The sequence below is a fragment of the Vigna unguiculata genome, chromosome 2, assembly GCF_004118075.2.
Source record: "Vigna unguiculata cultivar IT97K-499-35 chromosome 2, ASM411807v1, whole genome shotgun sequence".
Classification (NCBI taxonomy): Eukaryota; Viridiplantae; Streptophyta; class Magnoliopsida; order Fabales; family Fabaceae; genus Vigna; species Vigna unguiculata.
This window is the reverse complement of record NC_040280.1, coordinates 9,941,758-9,955,121: the sequence shown is the minus strand read 5'-3', so window position 1 is coordinate 9,955,121 and position 13,364 is coordinate 9,941,758.

Below are 13,364 nucleotides of genomic sequence, written 5' to 3'. Positions count from 1 at the left end.
CCATTCAACCAATTCATGTTTCATGACAATTCCTATACATCTAGGAATTTATAATCACTCATCATGATTAAGCATATCATTAAAATTAATAAACTATTAAAATAACATACAACAAACTAGAACCCAAGTTCTCTTCACATAACTAAGTTCTCTCAACCACTTGAGCTAGTACCATTCCACATCATAAACCCCGGCATTAAATTACATAAAGGTTCCCACAACCCGCATTTATTAAATAATTATTTACTTAATTATTTAAATTTCTCGGGTCTTACATCGTCTTGGACTAACGTTTGAGACCGGATGTTCTAGGCACATGACTGAAATGGGTTGGCCCGGGTCCACGACTAAAAAGGTTGGCCCAGGCCCACATTCGAGATAGGTCTGCCTAGATCCAATACTGTGACAAGCCATGCCCACAATCGAGATGGGCTGGGCGGGTAGACGATCGAGACCAACTGACTCAACAACCAATATTTATTGGGTCGAGCCGATTAATAAGATAGATGATAAAGTTCATTTTTGAGTCAAATCGACCTAAACCAAAAGGTTAATAGTATATTTAAAAAATACATATATTTTCATGTTTAAAAAGTAAACACATGGGTTGTCTTGACCCATAAGGCTTTTGTTGGCTTTTTGGCTCTGTGGGCTTTTGTAATGAATACTTTTTCGCCTTGTGGGCTTTTCTGGCCCAAACTCATGTGGACTAGGGCCAAGCTCTATGCGTTGGGCCAAATTGACGACTCTAAACACCATTGTGACACTCAAGATTCTTCCCAAAACTAGCTCGAAAACAACTAGTGCTCCACCAAGAAGATCGCCAGGTCTATTCTTAGTTCGCACTTCACTTGTACCTCGCTCATGGCAACACCAGCGATGCCAACTCGACACCTCCTTTCTCCATCTACTACAACGTGAAAATCTCCAACGCTAGCTCTGCTCACCCCTTACCAAAGAGCACCATTAAAGATATCATTGCCATTTCACCTCACTACTCTCTTGTCACGTAGTGTCGCTTGTTAACATTCATTATTACCGTCACAAGTTATCTCCTATACCGATTATGCGAACTTTTTTCGATAGGAGGATAGCCCACTAATTCCACCTAGACAAAGACATTGTTGGTAATGAAGAGTATTGTACAGGGGATAACGTCAAATAGGTAAAGACATATTGGGCTAGGAACTTCCTAGTCAAGTCCATACCTTGACAAAGAGCTGCAAGACACGAACATTTCAACCTAGGACTATTGATTACAATAACTAACATTTAGGGGGTTATGACGGTTATGACAAAGCATTCATGCACATTTAGAAGAGGAATTTTAACAATCTCAAAGGTAATAAATGAGAATCAAGTATATAAAGGTGTGTGAAACATAGGTAAAAAGGGTTTTAACTCTCATATTATCACTAAAATTACCATATACTTCCTACTATTAACTTGAGCATTAGAGTACTTGCATGTACCCATTTCCCTATTCTTTGAAGGGGAGTTTTGAAGACACCTCATATCTACAAGCATAGGACATCCAAGATGTATTAGCAGGAGTGTTCCAAATCTTCTAGGATAGTTCGGCTTCATACACGAACATGTATATTATATAATAAAACTCAAACGTAAAAAAAAACTGTGATAAATACTTATATCTTTATAGAGGTGAGATATTTGAAGAAAATGGATGGAGAAAAGTAATGATTTTATCAAAGCATCTAAGCGATGTGAGACTAAATCAAACACCATAATACTAACAATTCACCCACTTGGGGTTTGATTTACATTACCTCCTAGTGTAGTGCCTTCATCATCAATTTTCTCGAAGCCTAGTTGAGGCAACGCAAAGCCTCAACTTAGTTGTTGTGACAGTCTTGGTCAACATATCAGCTGGATTGTCTGCACCTGGAATCTTCAACAAAATCCAATCTCCATCATTTGTCAAGTTTCTGATAAAATGATACTTCAATTCAATGTGTTTGCATATGGAATGAAGAATTGGATTTTTAGCAAGACAAATGGCACTTTGACTATCACTGAACAATGGAGATTCATCTTGCCCTTTTCCTAATTCTTTTAGAAGATTCTTCAACCATATCATCTCTTTTGTTGTTTCTGAGATAGCTATATATTTAGCTTCAGTGGTTGAAAGGGAGACTCTTCCTTGAAGTTTGGACTTCCAGCTAATAGTGTGCCACCCAACGTAAAAATATAACCTGTTGTGCTCTTTCTACCATCCAAATCACCTCCCAAATCTGTATTAGAAAACCCCTGTAAAGTGAAATTACTTCTTTTAAAAGGCAATGCATCTTTGAAATGCCCTTCAAATATCTCAATATCCACTTCACGCCTTCCAAATGCTCATTTCCGGGATTGGAGAGAAACCTGCTCACAACTCCCACTGCATGTGCTATATTAGGTATGGTGCAAACCATAACATACATCAAGCTCCCTACTGGAGATGCATATTGCACTTTAGACATGTCACTTTCTTCTTCCTCTTTTTGAGAAGATTGCCTTTTTGAGAACTTTAAGTGAGTTCCCAAAGGTGTATTCCTGGTTTTAGCATTTCCAACATTGAAACAACTAAGCAATTTTTTTATATATTTTTCCTAAGATAAGTTTAAAATACCTTCAAATCTATCCCTGGAAATTCTTATACCAAGAATTTCCTTGGCTGGACCAAGATCCTTCATTTCAAAATTTTCTGACAATTATTTCTTCAACCTGTCATTTTCTGCCATATTAGAACCAACAATCAACATGTCATCAACATACAAGGCAAGAATAATATAGTTGTTAACATATTTCTTCACGTAACAACAATGATCTTCTTCACATCTGTGAAATCCTGAGTTTCTCACAAACTCATTAAACTTCTTGTACCACTATCTCGGTGCTTGTTTCAATCCATACAAACTTTTATGAAGCTTGCATACAAAATTCATTTTGCCTTGTACTTCAAAACCTTTTGGTTGTGCCATAAAGATTTCTTCCTCAAGATCTCCATGTAGGAATGCAGTTTTCACATCTAACGACTCTAGATGAAGATTTTCTGCAGCTACTATACTCAAGATAACTCTAATGGTAGTCATCTTGACAACAGGAGAGAAAATTTTTGTGAAGTCAATTCCCTGTCTTTGTTGGAACCCTTTCACTACGAGTCTAGCCTTATATCATTTGCTGCCATCTGGTTCTTCTTTTAACCGATAGACCCACCTGTTTTGCAAAATCTTCTTTCCTTCTGGAAGCTTGGTTAAAGACCATGTCTTATTCTTCTGAAGAGACTTTATCTCATCTTTCATTGCTAGCTCCCACTTAATAAATTCATCTCCATGCATAGCCTCAACAAAATGATCAGGCTCACCAACATCAATCAATAATAAGTAAGGCAATGAAGGAGAATACCTTTGTGGTGCTACAATTGTTCTGGTCGACCTTCTAGTCGGTAATTCAGGAGTTACTGACTCTACTATTTGTTTAGGTTCTGACCCATACTCTGACTCAGGCTCTACTTTTGTATTTTGCCTTCTATTGACTACATCACTTTCTGAAATTTCTTCTAATGATACCTGCTTTGGATGTTTATTTGCATTTTCAAATTCTGCAGTCCTGTCCTTATAAAACAAGTTTTCATTAAAAGTAACATTTCTACGTTTGATAATTTTCTTGTTTTGGTGATCCCAAAACCTGTAGCCATACATGTCAGATCCATAGCCAATGAAATAACATCGTTTTGCCTTAGGGTCCAATTTATCTCTACTATTAGAGTTCAACAAAATATGTGAAGCACAACCAAAAACTTTCAGATGTGAAAGGTTTACCTCATTTCCAGACCATACTTCTTCAGGTAACTGATGGCCTAAAGGAACTGATGGTCCTTTGTTTATGAGATAGGCTGTTGTGCTTATTACATATGCCCAAAATACCTTGGGTAATTCTAACTGGATTTTCATACATCTTTCTCTCTCGTTCAAGGTTCTATTCATTCTTTCTGCCACACTGTTTTGTTCTGGTGTTCCTGGAACTGTCGTGATCAATCTGATCTCATTCTCTGAAAAAAACTCCTTGAATTAACTACTTCATATTCTCCACCATTATCAGACTTCAAACATTTAATCTTTAAACCTGTTTGAGTCTCAACCCCTTGTTTCCACCTTTTAAACACAGAAAATGCATCAGATTTATTTTTAAGAAAATAAACCCATACCTTTCTTGTAGAGTCATCAATGAAGGTTACATAATGGTGGAGCTCCAAAGGTGCATGAAGAGCTCTATGGGCAGCAGAAATGGATGAAGGAATGGAGGCAAGTTGGAAGGCACTTGCAAGCAATGGAAGGTGAAAGAGGTGATAGGATTTCCTAATCTATGCTAGCCTAAGGAAGGTGGCTAGAGGTAGAGAGAGGAAATCTCTAGAAAGTGGTGACTCTCAAAGGCAATAGAGGGAGGAGTGCTCTCATCTCAAGTTGCATCTATTGCATAACATTTGAAGAGTGTCTACAAATGAGTGAAATTTTTGCTTTTATATAAAGCCATTTACACATGAGAAAGGAGAGCCATTAGACGGAGTGGGCCTTGATCTTGGCCATTAGATCAAGCTTGGAGAAGGAGGCTTGATCTTGGCCATTGGATGATGCCTTGGAAAAGGAGGAAGCATTCCTAACCTTTGGATGCTTTGGATCCATAAGGTGTAGGAAGAATTGTTGACTTCCACTTAGTCCACCTTGGCTCTTTTGATAGCTCATGGCCAAATTTCCTATTGGGCTTAGTCAAGCCCAATTTTATCAATTGAACTACTCATTGCTTGACTTATTATTCTAGAAAGCAAGGCCTAAACAATGGGCCAATCTTATTGCTATTCTATTGCTCTTTGATACACCTTTTCAAATCTTCATATCTTCTTTGGCCAATGTGAAGAGTGTGAGAAGCCCATGTGGGTTTGGGCCATCTTGAATGAAGCCCAATTGGATCTTTTTGAACATGCCTCTTGTTATTGGGCCTCTTGATGGGCTTGGGCTTAAGATGCATGTGGGCCATGAATTGGGCCTTAAGCATGATTTAGGCCTAGGCGTTGACGCAAGCTATAAGCCTTGTTGGGATCACATCACATAATACTATGAACCTCCAAGGGACTTCACTGGAGCTAGCCCCCAAACATCTGTATGCACTAGTGCTAGTCTTTCAACTTTAGATGACTTGTTTTGGAGAAGCTAACTTTTTTCTGCTTTCCAAAGATACAATGTTCGCAAGGTCCAACATCAACATGCTTCAAGTTTGGTATTTTACCTTTTGAGACCATGAGCTTCATTCTTTTTTCACTCATATGCCCAAGTCTCTGATGCCACAAAGAGGAACTGTTGATAACTTCTGCAATTGATATCATATCCTAATATGCAATCATGTAAAGAGATCATTGCTTCTTTCCACGAGCAACAACAAGATTAGCTTTCATTACCTTCCAATGTTCATCTCCAAAGGTGGTGTAATGCCCCTCATCATCCAACTGCCCTATAGATATTAAGTTTCTCTTTAAGGCAGGAATATGTCTGACATTATTCAAAGTCCACACACTTCCATTAGAGGCTTTGATATTGATGTCACCTCTTCCTATAATATCAAGAGATTTCCCATCTGCAAGGTAGACCTTCCCAAACTTTCCTAGAACATAGTTAGATAATAATTCTAAGGAAGGTGTAGTATGAAATGACGTACCTGAGTCCATAATCCATGAGTCAATAGAACTATTTAGACTACATAATAGTGCATATTCAATTTCATCAGTAGTTGCATTTGCTGATTGATCATCATCTTGCCTCTTGTTGTTGTTGTTCTTCCTTGGAGCCCTACATTGATTTGTAAAGTGACCCCTTTTCTGATAATTCCAACAAGTGATATCATTCTGGAATTTTGGTTTTGATTTCTCTCTACACTTTGATCTACCTCGGCCTTGATTACAACCTTTCTGGCTACTTCTTCCTCTAGTTTCAGTACTCAATGTTGAACCCAAACTAGAACTGAAAGATTCCCGTGAACTTTTCTTGCGAACATCTTTGCTTAAGATCAAGTCACGGATGTTATCAAGCTTCAACTTACTATTACTTGCAGAATTACTAACTGCAATAACAGTTGCACTCCAACTTTCCGGAAGAGATGATAATAAAATTAATGCTTTCACCTCATCATCCAATGTTATCTGCACTGATTTCAACTACGCAATAATTGTATTAAATTCACTAATATGATTAGTAATCGAGTTACCTTAGGTTGACTAGCCTACGAATCAAATACACTTTATTGGCTGCAGATGGCTTCTCATACATATTTGACAATGCCTTCATCAAATCTACGGTTGTGTTCTTGTTCATGATGTTGAACACAACATTCTTGGCTAATGTCAACCGGATCACACCGACTGTCTACCGATCTAACAAATCCCATTATGACTACTCCATGTCGGTTGACTTCTGCCCTGTTAAGGGTAGATACAACTTCTTCTGATACAGGTAGTCCTCCATCTACATCTTCTAGAACCCGAAGTCACTGCCATCAAACTTCTTAATCCTCACCTTCCCTTCTTCCAATGCCATTGCTCTTGCTGCTTTTGATGAAAGCTCTTGCTGCTTTTGATCAAAGCTCCTGCTACTTTTGACAAAAGCTTCTGCTGCCTTTGACCAAATCTCCTGCTGCGACTTTTGACCAAAGCTCCCACTACTTCTCTAAACTGAGATTCCCAAGAAGAAAATATAAACCAAATCTTTTCTAATGTGGAAGATCAGACAATGCTGCAACCATAGAGCATACTAAGAAAAATGTTTGTGATACCAATTGTTATGAACAAGGCAATAAACGAAAGAATAAAGGAAAGAAAATAGACACAGAATTTAACGTGGTTTGGTGTACAATGTGTGTGCCTGCGTCCACGACTACACTAGGAAGTATGTTTATTTTTGGTGTATCTCAAAGCTTTCCATAAAGTCTCTTATATAGTAAAATAGAGAACCACATCTCACTATTTTAAGCGATGTGGGACTAAATCAAGCACCATAATACTAACACCATAAAGTTCATGGAGCAAAACACGTATAAATCTTTAGTAATTAATTATGAGTAGGTGTTGAATTTATTACGAAATCGTTTTTTTCAGTGGTGCAATTTATGGAGAAATTTGGATAGTGAATTAATACAATTTTTTATAAAGATGGAGGGAGTACTTTACTTTTAGAGGTTGGGAATTAAGTCATATTAAAAGCTCCTAGAAGGCGTTTCGTTGGTACAAATAATATTATATAATAATAACATGTGATTGTTTATTAAGTTGGGGGTTGTGTTGGCTACGGTAAAGTTAGGTTATACAGTAGGTTTTATATATGGATGAAGTATTCTTTTTGTAGGGTGTTGTGTTTTATGAATCGGCAATAGAAATGTGGCGGGTTGGTGGTCTTTCCGTAAATGCAGTAGTTTGGAATTGTGGTTTTAAAGACTTGCGTTTATGACAATAGAAATTAAATAAACTAAAATGGTAGTGGAGTTGTGATTAGCAATTAGTGTGCGGTGGATAAACACATGAAATTTCTTAATTCTAATTTTGTTAGTGTTCCTGCAGATAACAAACAAGATATGTTAGACACAAGTATTACCTTACTCTGATCCGCCATCTCCTCAGCAGGCTTCTTCCCGATTGATACATGTCCCTCATGGGTATCTCGGTGTGATCGGTTTGGACCTTAGAGGGGTTACCTGTAAAAGGGACTCTGATGTAGGATTATGTTGTTTCTTTTTAAGAATATTGAATATGGTGTGAGTTGATTAAGAAAGCTAGGTGAAATCCCCACTAGACATTAAGATAGCAAGCTATCTAGATGTGAAGGTTCCTTTCACAAAGCTCAAGAGAAGAAGATGATGGATTGATTCAAAACAAAAAGGAAATGGAAAGCACATAAACCATACAAAACCAAGAACAATTAAAGGAAGAAGAAAACATAAAATGGAAAGGAAAGAAATGGTAAAAATGTGAGAAGCACGCCACTACAAGGCTAGGCTAGAAGCCAATGGCAACCTTGAAGATGAGTGGATGTGTGTCGCCACTTGCTATGCAAGATAAGGCTTAAAAGTATTCACTCCCAAAGGAGAAAACTCTCACAAATGGTTGAGACACAAGAGTGTTTTTACTTCAAAATGTTCAACCCTTTTACATGTCTAGGAGCACCCCTTATATAGAAGAGTTTAAGGGCCTCTAAGCAAATAAAAGATACCTAAGGATGTCTCTAGAAAAACCTAACCCTAGCTTCTAGAAACTAGGTCAAATAAGGTTTCAAAAATGAGAGACAAAAGAGCCAACTATGGTCTGTGCAAGGCTAATTTCGTTCTAGCACAAAAGGAGACAAAAATCTCTCCTCCACGTCATTTATGCTCCCCAATCACCATGCGCCACCTAACATTGCTTTCTTACTCCTAATTAACCTACAAAGCAAATAAACATAGATTAGCATGTTGGCTTAAGTCAAGTCAACTATAGTCAACAAGTCAAACCTAGTCAAAGGTCAACAAGTCAACTAAAGTTGATTCAACTAAGTAAACATAGGGAATAAAAAATAACAAACACAAATGAAAGGGATGAAGGATTAGTGAACTTCCTTTCTAAACATGCTTAGTCTTCTTAAGCATGTGCCTCCATCCTTGGTTGGGGTCAATCCTTCATCCGACTCTGAAGCTCAAGTCAGCAAAATCTCTAAGAATGTCAAATCTGGTGATTAGAGAAATAGTGAATGCGTAGGGAGGATGCCCATGGAAAGGGTAGTTGAAGTTAGGGAAGGTCCACCTGAGGAGTGGGTAGCGGCAGACGTGCGAACACAGCAGTCGCTATTTCAGTGGTCGCAGTTACTAAAGTCGTGGCTGAACTGTATGCCAATCTTTGAGAAAGGTGCTCGAAGGGACATAGTGGTGCCAGAGAGGGTAACTGCTGTGGAATGTGTCTTCCATGGCCGAGAAGGAGCTGTCGAGGAGTTCTTTTATATGTACATGTGTCACTTCTCACGACTACACATCTGGCTGCCGTTTGATGAATTCACCATGGGAGTGTTACGGCTGTTGAATGTTGCTCCCACCCAACTGCATTCGAACAGCTGGGCGTACTTGCAGGTGTTCTAGTTGCTGTGTATGGCATTGTATTTGCAACCGTCTCCGTGGGCGTTCCTTTATTTTTTTGTTACGAGGCCAAGAAGTCCGACGACGTGGTTATCGCTCACAAGCCGGCCTAGTTTTAACAGGCTGGATGCTTTTACCCAATCTTTTAAACACTTTAAAGATGGGTTCTTCAAGGTGGTGATAAAGCAAGCTGGTCATTCATATTTTTATACTGCTGATGGCAATACTAAGTCCCCGTTTTTCTGGACCGGCAACCCTTGGAGGTATAAGGTGATTTCGAGGGAGCACTAGTGCAGGGAAGGGAAATGACAGCGGTTATTTCCAGCTTTTGGCTTCGGGTCCGCAACCACTGCATATACGACCGAGGTAAAAAGCTAGTAGTTTATGCCTCGGTTACAACCCGAGGCATATAAAATATTTACTGCCTCCGTTTCCGCCCAACCGAGGTCTAATGCGTACCAGAAATTCAAAAAATAAAAAAAAATTAATATACTTTCTGGGGTCTGTTTTGACCGCGACAGAAAGTGAACTTTACTGCCTCGGTTCTGGTCTAACCGAGGCATATGGCCATTTAAAAAAAAATTAAAAATTCGAATGATCTTCTGCCTCGGTTTTGGTTACAACCGAGGCATAAAGCTATTTTTTTTTTTTAAATTCTAGTCCTATTTCATTCAAATCTAGCACATTTAACCTGCAAATTTTGAACCAGAAATACAAACCCAGCCAGAAACAATATCATATTATAATTGATGGACTCATTACAATACTTAAATACTATTCATATTGTAGCACTCATTACAATATCATATGCTTTCATAAACAAATATACTAAGTACTATTGTACATTTGAATATTATACTTTGCCAAAGCTATCCTTAAATATTTGATGGACTTGACGGGGATTGATGTACTGGTACCAAATCTCTGCACACATGAGAATAATTTAAATTAGTATATAAACTAAGCCAAAATTGCATATAAGTATTTCATATAGTGAAATAATTACCGTTTCCCAACCACTTGTGATACGAGCATGTACAATGGTTGATATCCATTGCATTACATAGTAACCGCACTCATATGAGCCGGTTTGTAAATTACACTACAATGAATGCACATTTATAAGTAATTGATGAAGAAAAGAAATTGAATAATTATAATACTGTAGACCAAAATAGCAAACCTTGAGGCTCAACCATGCTAGCCTTTTTGTCATAGTAGTTGATTTCCCTAACAACATGCTATGTCCAGCGATTGAACTATGAAAAAGGTAAGGTGTTAAGATACAATTATATAAGAAAGAAAGTTCATAAAATTAAGGTTCTTACCAATCTATAACTTGTCTAAGATGGTTAGGAGGAGGCCTGTGCAAGGAACAAAGCCACACAGCAATGTTGTCCTTCATGGAAATTACAACTAGTTGCCAATGATGCCTGCAATAAAACAAAATTCGTTGTTGTACCTTAAAATAATATATTATAATTAGAAGTCAACAAACTACACTTACCCAGAAATATAAGGGACAAAATATATTTTCTTCCCTTGTCCAAAGCATTCAGTGACGTATGCTTGAATGTCATCAAATTTATTGCCTACATGAGTGAGTTAGGGGTCTATGAACCCATATACATCACTCAACCCCATATTGTTACTGACACTAAAAATATACCTGGACAAAAACACAATTGACAAATATTCATGAATATTGAGATATGTATATTAAAATAGACATGCACTAATAAACTATTAAAAAGTGATTAATCTTCTTAAACTGTCCAACCGGACAATTCAAGATTGAATACATTTAAATTATTAGTATTGTCTCCTTTTAAAAAAAATACATATTCTGTAAAAAAAAAATACTTAGAGACAAGTAAATAATTTTCGTATTCAATCTCAAACGGGAAACTATGGCTAACTCCATGCAACGACAATTTGAGATTAAACAAAATAAATTGATTTACTTTAAAATATAAATAAAAAACATACTAAATAAACAATATACTAAACAATTATAAGCTCATAATAAAATTAAGAACCTAGAGTGTGAGACGTGAGTAGCAACGGAGGAGCATCAATTCTACCCACAGTCGGACAACAGGGATACTACGTCAACACTTTCAAAAGTTTAAAATAAATTCTCATGAAATTGATACATACTAACTCCTAGGATCCAAATTATCTCCTAGTACAAACAATCCAAAATTTCTTCCATATTTTTAATAATCTCAAATTCAAGATTGAAAATATAAGAACATACAAGTAATCCAAAAAAATTAAATCCAGCGAATCCAAAAATAATCCAAATCGTAAAAATAAACATACCAAGGAGCGGGGGATTGAATGGAGGCAATGGCAACGACACCGGAAGAACCTCCTCGAGCTGCATGCAGTGGCAGTGGAGGTAGACTGAACAGAATTGCAGTAGCCGTTGGTGATGGTTGCTCGAAGAACAAACACGCTGCGGCTCCGGTGGCAGTGCACGACTCCTCAAAGGTGCAACGACGGTGGTGGTTGGTCGAAGAAGAAGAAGAAGCCGCGACGGTGCGGTGCTGCAACGAAACGATGCGCTGGAACGTCAGAGGTGTGCGGGATGGTGGGAGCTCTGCGTCGGAGGTGTGCGGGACGGTGGCGCAGAGCTGCGCTGGTCGTCGGAGAAGGGCGGAGCAGTGCGGTGGTGGTTGGTCAAAGAAGAAGAAGCCGCGACGGTGCGGTGCAGGCGACGAAACGCTGGCCTGGAGCGTCGGAGGTGTGCGGGACGATTGGAGCTGTGCGTGACGGTGGTGCTGGTCGTCGGAGAAGTGAAGGTTGGCCGGAGAAGATGAAATCGCAGAAGAACGGAGATCACTGCACAATGAAGGAATTGGGGTTTTTTAACCCTACGAAGGGATACTGCCTCGGTTATTCAAAACCGAGGCATATTCTACCCTTACTGCCTCGGGTAGGCGTTGAACCGAGGCATATATTACCACTACTGCCTTGGTTATTACAGAACCGAGGCATATTCCTTTAGTAAAAAAAATAAAAAATTCAAATTAGGGGTCAACGCAGTGGTCAAAATAATTACGTGTCTTTACTGCCTCGGTTAACCGAGGCATATTGCATTAGTGAAAAAAATAAATAAATTAAATTAGTGGTCAACGCGTTGAGTCAATTTTTTTTAGCCATATGCCTCGGTTATTATGACAACCGAGGCATAAAATTTGAATTTAATGACAAAACTGCCACTGCGTGCTTTTATGCAGCGGGTCCGCAGGAACCGAGGCATATACAGCACTGTAAAAGCTCTAAAATGCAGTAGTGGAGGATTTATCGGTGGCCGACAAGGAGGTGGTGGATACTGTGATGCTCTTTAGCGATAAGATGCCTACTAAGGGCTTAATTAGGGTTTATAATTCAGTTCACTCGATTATAGATATTGAAGGTATCTTTCTGTAGTTTTGAGTGTTATTTTATGTTTGAGCATTCTGATGGTTGTATGTTGTGGGTTGCTGAACATATGGCATAAATAGGAAAGAAGAACTTGACACTTTTCCAAGCATTACAGAAGGAGAAGGTGGCGAAGGCTAGAGCTGTTGGGAGCACTGAGGTTCCCAACCTGCAAGAATCGTTAGTAAACGTGCATGTGCATGATGGGACTAAAAGGAAGGCGGAGTTGCCGGCTAGGCCCGACAAAGGAAAGGACGTGAAGAAGGTGTGGGCTGCCTTGATGGGGCTGGGATCGTCAAGCGGAGTGAAGGGACCAGAGGCTGGATTGATTGAGCTTCCAGAGACAAGTGTGCGAAAGGACATTGAGATCAATATGCCGTAATCACTGATCGATTCGATTGATAATATGGAGCCGAACGCTTTGGTGAAGGCTATGGTCGAATTTAGCAGCAATACGTTGATATTGAGCCGAAGTGTTGGATCTTTATATCAGAGAGAGCTGCAGGAGGGGAGTCGGACGAAGGTTGAAGAATTATAGGAAAAGATGGACAAGCATGTGGAGGAAAAAGAAGCCTGGAAGAAGGAGAAAGAGGAATGGGAAGAAGAAAAGAAGAGGTTGGCTACATGGAGAGTGCGCTGCCTAGATTCAGAGGAAAAGTTCAAGGGCCGAATTGTAGACCTTAAGGCCGACTATGATGAGATGAAGGAGAAACACGACGTGATGAAGGATTATCTTGTTCCTTTTTAAGATTATTGAATATGGTGTGAGTTGACTAAGATATGAAGGTTCCTTT